Consider the following 14,174-nt stretch of genomic DNA (forward strand, 5'->3'; position numbering starts at 1 on the left):
TTGAACTCCCCAACTACAGGCATACATAGTTTTATTGCACTTTGCTTTATTAAGCTTCATAGATACCTGGTCTTTTACAAATTGAAGGTTTGTGGCAACCCTGTGTTGTTAGATGATGATTTGAATTTTTAATTTTTAAAATTAAGATATGTACATTTGCTTAGACATAATGCTATTGCACACTTAATCAACTACAGAATAGTATAAAGATTACTTTTATACACACTGAGAAGCAAAAAAATTTGTGTGACTCACTTTATTGTGGTGGTCTAGAACCAAACCCACAATATCTCTGTTCTGTTCAGTTCAGTTCAGTTCAGTCGCTCAGTCTTGTCCAACTCTTTGTGACCCCATGAATCACAGCACACCAGGCCTCCCTGTCCATCACCATTTCCCGGAGTTCACCCAAACTCACATCCATCAAGTCAGTGATGCCATCCAGCCATCTCATCCTCTGTCATCCCCTTCTCCTCCTGCCCCCAATCCCTCCTAGCATCAGGGTCTTTTCCAATGAGTCAACTCTTTGCAAGAGGTGGCCAAAGAATAAGCCTGTCTAATTATAGGTTTGTTTCTTTTCCCCTTCCATTTTGATCAATTTTTGCTTCATGTAATTTGAATCTATTTTAAAGTACACAAATACTTAAAATTGTTATATCTTCCTAATGAATTGACCTGATTAAAACTGTGAAGTATTCTTTTTTTAACCCTTGTTCTGAATTCAAGTTTATCAGATATAAATAGAGCCATTTCAACTACCTTTTGATTAATGCTTGCATGGTATATCGTTTTAATTACTATTTTTAAAAATTATCTGTGTCTTTATATTTATTTATTTGTTTTGGTTTTGTTTTTTTGCGTGCATGTGTTTATATTTAAAATGGGTTTATTATAGGCGGCATATGGTTGGGCTTTTTTTTCATTTTTAATGTAAAATGTAAGCAACATAAAATAACATGGTATTGTATGGTAAAATGTATATAACATAAAAATCTACCATTTTAACCATTTTTAGGTATACATTTCAGTAGCAGTAACCATATTCATAATGTTGAGCAATCATCATCACTATTCATTTCCAGAATTTTAAAAACAAATTGAAACAGGAATTCTGTAGTACTTGGGCTTACCTGGTGGTCCAGTGGTTAAGAATCCACCTGCCAATGCAGGGGACACAGGTTCAATCCCTGGCTAGGGAAGATTCCACATGTCATGGGGCAATTAGGACAATGCGCCATGACTACTGAGCTCACCAGCTGCCAACTGCTGAAGCCCTCTCACCTATAATAGAGCCCGTGCTCTGCAACGAGAAGCCACCACAATGAGAAGCCTGAGCATCATAACGAAGAGTTGCCCTCACTCATCTCAACTAGAGAAAATCTGCAAAGCAACAAAGACCTAGCATAGCCAAAAATAAATAAACTAATTAATTAAATGAAACAAATTCTGAAGTACCTATTAAACAGTAACTTCTCACTCCCAGCAACCCTCAGCTCCTATTTTACTTTTTGTCTTTGTGAATTTCTCTCTTCTAGGTACTTCATACAAGTAGATTATTTGTTTCTTTATGTCCGCTTCTTTCGCTTAGCACAATGTTTTTATGATTCATCCATACTATAGCATGTATCTGAATTTCATTATTTTTTATAGCTAAATAATATTCCATGGCATTTGTTGTTGCTAGTCAGTTGCCAAGTCATGTTTGACTCTTTGCAACCCCATGGACTATAGCACGGCAGCTTCCCTGTTCCTCACCATCTCCTGGAGTTTGCCCAAGTTCATGTCCATTGCATCAGTGATGCCATCCAACCATCTCATCCTTTGTCATCTCCTTCTCCTCCTGCCCTCAATTTGTCCCAGCATCAAAGTCTTTTCCAATGAGTTGTCTATTTGCATTAGGTGGCCAAAGTATTGGAGCTTCAGCATCAGTCTTCCAGTGAGTATTCAGGATTGGTTTCAAGATGGACTGGTTTGATCTCCTTGCTGTCTAAGGGACTCTCAAGAATCTTCTCCAACACTGCAGTTTGAAAGTATCAGTTCTTTGGTGCTCAGTCTTCTTTATGGTCTGGCTCTCACATTCATATATGACTACTGGAAAGACCATAGCTTTGACTATATGGACTTTTGCTGGCTAAGTGATGTCTTTGCTTTTTAATAATTGCCACGGCATGCATATACCATATTTTGTATATGTGTATGTGGTCTTGTAGCACAGCTTGTGGGACCTCGGTTCCCTCACCAAGGATCAAATCTAGACCCCTGGCAGTGAGACCAATGAGTCCTAACCATTGGACCATGAGGGAATTCCAATATATCACATTTTAAAATATCAGTTGGGTTTTGCATTTCTATTCTGTCCCACGATCTCTGCTTTCTATTTGGAACGTTTGGATCATTTATCATTAATGTAATTATTTAAACAGTTGAGTTTAATCTACCATTTTCCTGTTGGTTTGCTATTTCTTTCATTGTTCTTTCTTCCTTTTTTCCCGCTTCTTTGGGATTCTGTTTTTCAGTATAAATTTTATTTAAAATGTCATATAGTTTAAGAGACATTATTCCTACCTTTGTTATTTCCTATATTTCTGTTGTCTCATATATTTGTGGTGATTTATAATTTGTGAGTATATGTTTATAGTAGCTCTTTTAGCATATATATCTGCTAATTCCATTATCTATCTGTTATTTCAGAATTTGTTTCAACTTATTATTTTTTCACCTGGTTGTGTGTCACTATTTTATGGTTAAATAGGTTATGTTTCCTATCTTTTTGTATGTCTGGTGGTATTTTAATTAAATAAAGAAGATCATGAATTCTAGATTATTTGGTGCTAGATTTTATTGTGAGTGCCAAGTCGCTTCAGTTGTGTCCAACTCTTCGCAACCCTGTGGACTGTAGCCCACCGGGCTCTTTTGTCCATGGGATTCTCCAGGCAAGAATACTGGAGTGGGTTGCCATGTCCTCCTCTAGGGGATGTTCGCAATCCAGGGTTCAAACTCTTGTCTCTTATGTCTCCTGCACTGGCAGGTGGGTTCCTGTAGTCCTTTAAATAATATTAAGCTTCTTCTAGTAGGCAGCAAGGTTACTTGGAGATTAGGTTTTGTCAAGCTTTTTTAGAAAGCCTCCAGAATACCGTCAATACTAAAGCTAATTTAGCCTCACTTCTAAGGCAGAAGAACTCTTCTTAGATCTCTATTAAATGGCTAAGTATTCAACCAGATTTCTCCAATCTGGACGGAGGGAATTCAAACATTTATGGTTGTATGTGATTTCTGGGGACTGTCCACCTTACAGCTTCTCAGTAATTATTCTTTCCTCCGATTTTCATGCCCAACAAAAAGGGTTCTCACTTTACGCACATGCAGATTGATATTTAGCAAGAACTCGAGGAGATGCGTGTTTCTGTGCCTCTTCCTCTGCTTAGCTCTCTCTCTCTTTTGAACTCTGCTCTTAAGATTATAGCTGCCAGGCCCCCCCAGACTGATCTGTTTCTTCGACTCAGCAAGATACTAGATTCCTTTTCCCTGTACTGTGCCTTTCTCAAGGCAGTAATCTGGGATAATCATAGGGATTCTTTCAGGAATCTAGTTCTACACTGCCAGATGTCTAATGTCTGAAAACTGTTATTTCATATATTTTGCCTGATTTTCAAATTGTTTATGGTGGGAAGGCAATTCCTGTTAGCAGCTAATCCTTTATAGGTGGAAATTCCCCTCTCAAACATTTTAAAGCCATTTAATCAACATAGGAGATAAGACTGAGGAAAAAACTTTAGAGGAAGCAATGTGAAAGTTGAGATCGAAACATCAGAAGGCAGTTTGTGAAACTTTTAGAAACTAAAATCAAGAAGGTAGCACCATTTTGAATATTACCCACCTCCATTCCCAGCTTCACCCACAAGTTACCAGGTCCTCTTCCCCTGCCGGCTTTAGAGTACTTCTGAGGCCCCTGTAGGGCCTGAAAAAAATTGTTTAATGCCTTTGAATCAAAAAAATTAATGCCTAAATGATATCTTGTTATTGACAAAAATTAGTGGGGTCTTCCAAGTCCATTTATCTTCATTTTTTTTTCCTCTCTGGAGCACTATGAACTTAGTGAAGATATTTTATAATTGCTTTAAAACTCAAGAATCCATAACTAAAAGCAATTAAAAACTGATCTGTACATCACGACAATAAAATAAATGCAGTTTTTGGCTCTCCACTTAGTGTACTGCATTGTTTTTTTTTTATCTCTGGTTCATTTGGACTTGACTTGTGAAAGATAATATGCATTCAGCATTAATTCCCTTGTTGTACAAGAGCCATCATTCTTCTATAAGTGTAAAACAGCAAAAAGGGATTTTTTCCCCCCTTGTCTTTGTGCTGAAGGGAGTGCTGTGGTTTTTGCTATGTTCACAAGCTGACAAAATGGACAGTACATTTTTCACATTGTTTCAGCCCATGTAGATTTTTCAAAATAAATGGTTCCTGCTTGCCAAGCCTCAGTGAACAACACTGACTTTTTCTCAGTCCACAAAGCTTGCCACATGGATTACATGTATGCATTACTCACACAACACAATCACTGGCCCATATGCCAGATTGAAATATGATTTTACAGTTGCCTCTAGAGCACACATTTCTAGCTTTGGTTCCACACATAAGGAGACAGATTTGCAGTTTTTGTTTTCTTACGGTTTTAAACACATTTGCCTCAAGCAGAAGTATATGCTCCATAGGGTAGTTCTTTTCATTGTAGGATACTTGCTTCTTTTCAGACAATCTGTCACCTATTTAAAAAACAAAGAGCAACACCACACTATTCACTTTGTTAAAACTTAAAACAGGTCCAAAGGAAAATGTGCCTTGGAAATCCTTCACTGATTTGTTTTTGTAGAACAGCTGGAGGTGAGGCCCACTGTACTAATCACGTCCAGTTGCTGCTGGTCAAATTGCACATTCAGGAAATTCATAATTAGGTGGTTATATCCCCTGAATTTCCCCTGAAGCACTCTTTATAACTCTCGATTTGTCTTCTTCCTTGTCATTCAAAACAACCAGAAAGAGAGAGAGGGAAAGAGAGGGAGAGACAGGAGAGTAAAAGGGAAAAATTGAAATAAAATTCTAAGTTAGGCTTCCAAAATAAATTGTCTATGACTGCTGGCCCTCTCTTAAAAACAGCCAGAGCCTGTGTATATATTAATATGTGTGTGTGTGTGTCCTTCTTGAAAATAAAGGGTATTTGCCTTAAAAATTATGCTCTGAAGTGTTCATCTGCTCATGTTTTGATTTCAGAGTGTGGATTTAAGATTAACAGGTACTACCTAGACTTCAAGGATTAAATTTTAACATTTCATGTAAATTGTGTATGTTTCCTTGTTGTATTTGCTTCTCTCCACTCCTCCTAACCTTGGAATTCTTAGGTAATTAATACAATGCAAGAATTTGTAGCTCAAGTGTTTGTCAATCTTTTGTTGATTATTAACAAAACAGTTCTGTATCAGAAGATCTGCCTTCTAATATATACTTTGGAACATCAAGGTTTCTTAGGATCTTTACTTCTTTATTAATCAGTTTTAGGGAAAGCAGGAAAGGAGAAAATATACTGTGAGCCAGACTGCAGTGAGGAATGTGTACCATTAGTTTCCTAATAATCCCACAGGACTGTTAATTCATTGATCTAATGGAAATAAACAGAGGCTAAGTGCCACATGCTAATTAAGCAAATTAAAGCCAAACAGAATTCTTCAAAAAGTCAAATATAGAATTACCGTATGATCCAGCAAGTCACTTCTAGATATCCCAAAATATTGAATACAGATACAGAAATAAGTATTTGCACACAAAATTTCATAGCAGCACTGTTTTCAATAGCTCAAAGGTAGAAACTATCCAAATGTTCAGTAATGGATGAATGGGTAAATAAAGTGTGATATAGCATACAATAGGATAGTTTCAGCCATAAGAAAGAATAAACTGATACATGATACATATGGATGAATCTGGAAAACAAGCTAAGTGAAAGAAAGCAGCCACAAAAGTCTCATATTGTATCATTCCATTAATATGAAGTATCCAGAGTAGGTTAACCTATAGACACAGAAAGCAGGTTGGTGGTTGCCAGTGGCTGAGGAAAGGAGAGAATGAACAATAACTGCTTAATGGATACAATGTTTTATTTTTTGGTGATGAAAATGTTTTGGAACTAGATGGAGGTAGTAGTTACACAACATGGGGAAGGTACTGCGTTATGCAAATACCACTGAATTGTTCACTTGAAAATGATTAATTTTATATTGTGTGAATCTTACCTCAATAAAAAGGTAAAGTTAAAAATAGAAAAATAATACATGTTTTCTATAAAGGCCTAGTACTTCCTGGAGGCTACAGAAGTTGATATTTCTAACAGAGTTTTAGGTAGGATCATAATCTAGCAAGACAAAAGCTATCTGTGCTTCACTTTTTCCAAAAGCCAATTTAAAATGTTAATTCATTATTAAAAACAGACTTGTAAACATGGCAATAATCATTTTCACATGTTTCCCTCTAGAAACAAGGCCTTACATGAACTATAGGTACATTCTGGGCTCTCCTTTCAAATTCTGCACCTCATCTTTCTTTCACGTACATGTTAAACTAATATATTCCTGAGCCTTCCTGCACAATAAATTTGACATTTCTCAGTTATTAAGTGGTAATTCTTCATATCATATAGAACCTCCTCCTTCCCCAGGAACTTTTCTTCCCCTCCTAATTTCTCTAAATGTAAATTGGTAGCAGAGGAGGGAGTTCTAGTACAGTCTTTTCTTACCTTAAGGAAATTGAGAGCTTAGAAGCAGAAAGAAAAGGGCAGTGGCATTTGAGATTAAATCGCTTTTTTGAAAACATACAAGTAAAGTTGTAGAAAAGAAAATACACAAAAGAATAAAAAGGGTAAATTAGGCATAAGAGATTGTCCTCAACCGAGGAAGTGTACATGTTCTTCCCGGCCCTCAGATGCCTCTAGAGCAGTCCGAATCATCTCTCTCCTGAGAGAGCATGAGAAGATAGTGTGCAGACAGTCTTCCCCTTGCTGCCTTTAAAGGCACTGACAGCTTGTCTGATGTCACATGCGCATCCTCAGGGGTAGAGACTTCCGGGCAGGCCACCATTCACGGAACTGTCACTGCTTGACATATTCCAGCAGCTGATGCGGAGCTCTGATGAGCAGATCACTCAAGACCAAGCAGCCAGAACAACAAGCTGACCACTCAGAACAGGCTATCTATGAATTACAATTGCTGGAAGGCAGAGAACATAACTTAAATTTGGATGGAAAGAATAATAGAACTACCTAAGGAGGAACAAGGACTACCCAGATAGACTTCCTTGATTTAAAACAATAACAAAAACATGATTTTTAAATATAAAATTGACTACTGAAGAAAATGGTTAGTACTGAAATTCAACCAGTAGCCTGGAAATTGGATGCAAGGATATTACAAAGCTCAGAGGAAAAAATGTAAATCATGAATACAGAGACTGAAGAGAGGTTTAAGGACACTGATATGAAACTATTTGGAGTTCCAGAAAGAGAAGATGATGCACAGGAAGGAAAGGATATATTTAAATAAAACAAAATGAAGCATACAAACAAAAGATATTTCCCTGGATTGAAGAAAGGATACCAAGTTTCAGGGAAGAATGATGAGAAAAGATTATATCTATATCTATGTTTATGTCTACATCTATCTTTGTCATCATATATATAGTTATAGATACATACACATATCTGTCTATATCTATTTATATATTTTTTCTTTTAATGTGTGTATATATATATGAATAGGCATATCCTGGTAAAAATTTTGAACCCCAAAGATAAAGAGAAAAATCATATTCTTTCTGTGTAGAAATGTTTAAGTTGTTTATAAAGGAAAAAATTAGGCTGTCATGAAATTTTCTTTTGCAACACTAGGAAGCTAGAAGACAATGGGATATATTTCCAACTTAAAAATATTTTTCATCTCTTAGGGTACAAGAAAAGTGTTTGCAGATACATAAAGATTCAGAGAAGTCACACATCTCATTACTCATCCGGTAAAAATACTAGAAAAAGACTTTTTAAAAAACAAACCAACAAACAAAACAGACTTGAAGAGGAGAGAAAGCCACAGTGAGCAACAAGCTTGTGATATTTAATTAAAAATAGGTTGACCAAGATGGACTGAGTATGTGTAACTATTATAAATAGAGAGCTTAGAAATAGAGAAGTGTACTAAAAAGGAAAATTTAATAATAATCTGGAATTTAAAGAACTAAACCACCTCAGCAAAACTAAAGAATTGTGGTGAGGAGGGGCATGAGAAAGAAGGAAGCAAAAATATTCCCAAGTCGTCCTCTCTTGGGAGGAGAGTAAGGAGGAAATTTCAACTGAAGTCTTTTTCAAGCTGAATATCATGGGTGGGGAGTGACAGTGGAAAAGCTGGGGAAAAGTTGGCATCTTCTTTTCATGAAATACTAGGGAAATATCTGTCTGATTTTATATGAGGGCTGGAGAAGGACAAGCAACAATGAAATGTAAAAGGAGAGCAACATCTTAAAGCAGGCATGGTGTCACTGTACCATGGAACATGTAATTTAAGTCCAAAAATCCCTAAACAGAAAAAAGGGGGATATTATATAATAATAAAAAGCATAACTTATAAGAAATAATTTTGTTTTATACATGAAACAACATAAAAGCTAAACAGATTTTTAAAATTACTATAAACACATTTAAATAAAATATTATAGTAAAGGGCTTGAATATTAGATTTGGCCAGTCCTGATAGCCAAATAGATATAGGTAGACAGAAAAAGACCCAGAGGAATTAACACAATCACAAAGCTTGTGATACTTGGGGTATGTGCACGTGCTGAGTCTTGTGCGAATGTTTGCCACCCCAAGGACTGTAGCTCACCAGACACCTCTGTCCATGGAATTCTCCAGGCCAAAATACTGGAGCAGGTTGCCATTTCCTATTCCAGGGGATCTTCCTGACCCAGGGATCAAATCCATGTCTCTTGCATCTTCTGCATTGCCAAATGGATTCTTTACCACTGTGCCACATGGGAAGACCAGAAATAAAATAATACAATCACAAGACTTGTGTTACAGTCATCCTCATTATTTGTAGATTACGTATTTGAGAATTTGCCTTGCCAAAATGTATTCATAACCCCCCAATCAATATTTTCAGAACTTTTCTCTCACTCACAGACACATTCAGAGTGGTGAAAAATCAGAGGTCAAATAAAGTGAAACTGCCTTCTTACATTTCAGTTCTTTATTATAGACATGTCCTTTCTTCAGTCTATTTAGTGTCAGAATTTGGGCCTTTGTGGGCTTTTTGTTGGTGACCTCACTGTTTAAAATGGTCCCCCATGCACTGAAGTGCCGTTTAGGTTCCTACAGGCAAGAAGGCTGTGATGTGCCTCATGAAGGTAGATGATCTTCATCTAGGCAAGAGCTACTGTGATACTGACTGTGGATTCAATGTTAATGAATCACCAGTATATATTCAATAAGTGTCTTTAAACAAAAACACACATAGAGGAAGGTTATGTATTGACCGGCTGACAAAAATGTTGTAACCAGAGGTTTAGAGGAATCTAACCCTGTATCTCCCCCAGGAGCAAAGGTTCAGTCTTCAAAGTATCTTTATATGATATAACTACTAGGAATAGTAAGAACCAATTGTACATAGAATCAGAGAGAACTTGTTCCTCAAAAAATTCCTCTTTTAATATTCCATGGAAGACTTCTAAAATATACTTATGTATTTTTCCTTAAAGAAGTCCTCATTATGCTTTTCTGATCATAATCCAATAAATTTAAAAATAAGTAAAAAAGATACAGAAACTTCAACTACAATGGAATTCAGAAGTATATATCTATATAGTCCCTGAATTTAAAGAAATGTTAAAAACTGTCAAAAAAGCAATGGTAAAATTAAAATTACCTAGAAATCAATGAAAATAACATTTCTTACTAAAGTTCATGGTACTTGGTAAAAGCTACATTCATGGAAAAAATTATAACCTTATATTCTTTATTATTAGGGAATAAAGATGTTAAAATATACAAGTTTTATAATCACTTACAAAAATTAGAAGAACCAAAAAAACTAGGAAGGGGGAATTAAGGGAAAGAAAACATGAAATTAAAGAAATAGAAAGCAAAAATAGTATAAAAATGAAAAGCTCAAAAATAACTTCATTTGAATAACATGTAAAAGGAGAAACCACCTTTATTTGAGATTAAGGAAGACAGGGAGAGCAAAAAACATACAAGATTGTGAATGAGAAAGAGTACATAAAGACAAATACCAACGAGAACAGAAGAAATAAAACATTATGTGCACCTCTATAATAAATTTGAAATTTGAAACCTACATGATTTGCTAGCAAACAATGTGTAACAATCCAAGTAAAGAGAGGAAACTTGAATAAACCACTATACAAGAGTTTTGTTTTGTTTTGTTTTTAAGTGATTTAGATCTATCACTTACAAAGGCAACAGGATCAAATGTCTTCATATCTAAATTCTAGCAAAATAATGTAAGTAATTGCAAGATCTTAGAAAAAAGTATGAGGTACTCCAATTCATCTGATGAAGCCAGGAAATTTTAATACCAAAACCCAATAAAAAGACTGTCAAATAATAATCCATGTGATCAGATAGGATTTATTCCAATAGCAGGCTCTCAGGAACTCTAACAACATAATTTTATTCTTTTTCATTTGTGTGTGTGTGTTCATTCATTCAATCATGTCCAACTCTTTGCAACCTTATGGACTGTAGCCCTCCAGGCTCCTCTGTCCATGGGATTTCCCAGGCAAGAATACTGGAGTGGGTTGCCATGCCTTCCTCCAGGGGATCTTTGAGACCCAGGAATTGAACCTATGTTTCCTGTGTCTCCTGCATTATGGTTGGATTCTTTACCACTGAACCACTGGGGAAGCTACTTTTTTCATTGAAAATCATGTCAAGCTCACAGAACAGAACAAGAATGGTACAAAGAACTCTCATGTACCAGTCACACAGAGATACTATTTGAGTTTTGCCGTCTCTCCCAATAATGTTCTTTACAGGAAAAGGCTCCATCCAGGATCATGCGTTACAACTAGCTTTTTCTAGTCTCTGGGTCCTCAGCCCTTCCTTGACTCTCAGGACTTTAACATTTCAGAAGGTCACAGGCCAGTTATTCTGTAGACTCTCCCAGTTTGGGCTTGTCTGCCGTGTCTTCACAGTAACATGAAGATTCTGTACATTGGGCAGGAACCACAGAATGATGTATGATTGTATCCCCTTGACTGGCACTTGTTGATTTGCCCCACGCCTGGTAGTTCACTCACTAGAGTAAGCTAGTATTGCCCAGGGGTCTCCACGATAGAGTTCTCTTTTTCCCTTTGTCATTAATAAGTATTTTTATGGGAAGATACTTTGACACTAGTAAATATCCTGCCCCCTGTCCAGCTTTCACTCCCTGCTTCCCTGTAATGCTTTTGCCTGAATTGTTTACTGCTATGCTGGTTAAAATGGAGAATTCTAATATCATAATTTCTTCTACATCTGTTGGGTAGCATTCTCCTGTAAGGAAAAATTTTCTCTTATTTGTTTGTTTGTTTGTTTGTGGACTAAAGCATCCCTATTTTATTCAACGGGTTACAGTACTTTACTATTATTATTTATTTTGATGATCCAAATTTTTTTCCCATATTTTGGCCAGTGGGCTCATCTGCAAACTTATTTCTACGTCGTTCTGGTAGATCTCTATCTTTCTGTGATCATGACCTTGCTTTCTGTCACAGCAAGATGTTCTGGATTTATCTCTTACTTTCCCTGCCTTGGCCTTAAAATCAGCCATTTCCAGGAGAAGGCTTGATTTACCTTAAAAGAACATGTATTTGGACACTAGGTCTGTCTTTGTTTCTGTAACCAAAAAGTGTCTTTACACATGTAGCATTCTTACACAGTTAAGAGTCTTGAGATGAAAAGATCATCCTGATTTATTCAGGTGGGTTCTAAACTCAATGACAATTGTTCTTATAAAAAGGGCAGAAGAAGATCTGAGAGACAGAGGCAGAAAAGCGAAAGACACACACAGAAGAAGGCTATGCAGATACTGAGGCAGAGATTGTGCTGATGTGGCCATATGCCAAGAACGCCAAGGAACGCTGACAGAAGTTAGAGGAGGCCAGCTAGATTCTCCTCTAGAGTCCCTGGCCGGGGGCAGGGGGAGGGGGAGTGGTGGGCGGGATGCAGCTCTGCCAACACCTTGAATTTGGACTCTGGCCCTCAGAACTGTGAGACAATAAATTTCTGTTGGTTCAAGCTACCCATTTTGTGGTAATTTGTTATTACCCCAGGAAATGAATACAACCTCAAAAACATTAAGCTAAAAAAATAAACCAAAGACCACATATTATATGATTTCATTTATAGGAAATTTTCAGAAAAGGCAAATCTATAGTCATAAATCAGATTGGTGGTTGCCAGGGACTCAGACAGGAGAAGAATTGGACTAAATAGCCATAAGGAACCACTTTGGCATGATGGAAATGTTCTAAAATTGAATTTTGTGGTGATGGATGCACAATGATATAAATTCATTGAACACATTAAGCTGTACATTTACACTGGGATATTTTATGGTATGTATGGTTATACCCCAATAAAACTGTTAAAAGTTAAAAACTAAAATATAAAAATATTAGAAATAAATTTAATAAGGAAAACAAAGAACATATATAAAGAAAACTGGTAAATCATTTTTTTCCTTCTACGGGAGGCATTCTTAACTAAGATGGAAAATCTTAAGGTATATTTATGCATATGGACATATATTTATGTATAAAATTTTAAGACTTTTATGGCCAAAGATGTCATAAGTAAGATCAACTGAGAAAATAACATATTTAAAGAAAATTTCAGCAGACAACAAACTATGAATATTTTTAGTAATATTCAGTTCAGTTCAGTCACTCAGTGGTGTCCGACTCTTTGCGACCCCATGAATCGCAGCACACCAGGCCTCCCTGTCCATCACCAACTCCTGGAGTTCACTCAAACTCACGTCCATCGAGTCACTGATGCCATCCAGCCATCTCATCCTCTGTCGTCCCCTTCTCCTCCTGCCCTCAATCCCTCCCGGCATCAGAGTCTTTTCCAATGAGTCAACTCTTCGCATGAGGTGGCCAAAGTATTGCAGTTTCAGCTTTATCATCATTCCTTCCAAAGAACACCCAGGACTGATCTCCTTTAGAATGGACTGGTTGGATCTCCTTGCAGTCCAAGGGACTCTCAAGAGTCTTCTCCAACACCACAGTTCAAAAGCATCAATTCTTCGGCACTCAGCTTTCTTCACAGTCCACCTCTCACATCCATACATGACCACTGGAAAAACCATAGCCTTGACTAGACGGACCTTTGTTGGCAAAGTAATGTCTCTGCTTTTCAATATGCTGTCTATTAGGGAATCTTAGATAATAATGAAATGCAAAAAAATATTCAGTAGAAAAATAAACAAAGACTATGCAGAGCAAAGACAAACAGTCAATAAATGTATATTTTAAATGCATAAACTGAAGAGTGATGAGAGAATGCAAATTAAAGCCTTGATAAAGTATTATTTTCTACTCCAATGTTGGAAAATTACAGAGCAATAATACTACTGTTGTGGGAAAAAGATAAAATAATAATAATCTCATGTATTTCTTATGGAAACACTGTGAACAGTTACCTCAGTTGAAAAGTAATTTATATATTAATATGTTACTACAGATAAACATTTCATCCACTCTAGGTATTAATTTCATTGGTGAAAATACCCAGCCATATGATATATGAACAAGTATGCTCATCTTATAGCATTGAGGCAGCAAATTGGAAGTGAAAAATTAAATGCACCTCAATGGAGGAATTAGTTCAATAAGTCACACTATATCCACAGCCATGGCATGTTTTCCAGTCATTGACAGAGTTACAGATATCAAATTGAAATACTAGTTAATTTGTAAATTCTACCAGCTATTACTGTCTGAGAAAGCAAGTTGAAGGGGGGAGGGGTTGGGAAAATGAGTGAAAGAGGTCAAAAGGTCAAACTTCCAGTTTTAAAACAAGTCATGAGGATGTAACTGTATGGCCACTATAGTTAGTAATACTGTATGAC

At 36.4% G+C, this 14,174-nt stretch overlaps 1 protein-coding gene across 1 annotated transcript in view; it reads right to left on the reverse strand.

Moving 5' to 3' along the window:
• Nucleotides 1–14,174, reverse strand: part of FNDC3B (fibronectin type III domain containing 3B) — a 414,553-nt gene that overhangs the window by 377,560 nt on the left and 22,819 nt on the right. Inside the window, exon 5 of the mRNA XM_069560055.1 lies at nucleotides 8,922–9,060. The gene's annotated coding sequence lies outside the window, so the exon portion shown is untranslated. The remainder of the gene's footprint in view (nucleotides 1–8,921; nucleotides 9,061–14,174) is intronic.

The sequence above is a fragment of the Ovis canadensis genome, chromosome 1 (assembly GCF_042477335.2).
Source record: "Ovis canadensis isolate MfBH-ARS-UI-01 breed Bighorn chromosome 1, ARS-UI_OviCan_v2, whole genome shotgun sequence".
NCBI lineage: Eukaryota > Metazoa > Chordata > Mammalia > Artiodactyla > Bovidae > Ovis > Ovis canadensis.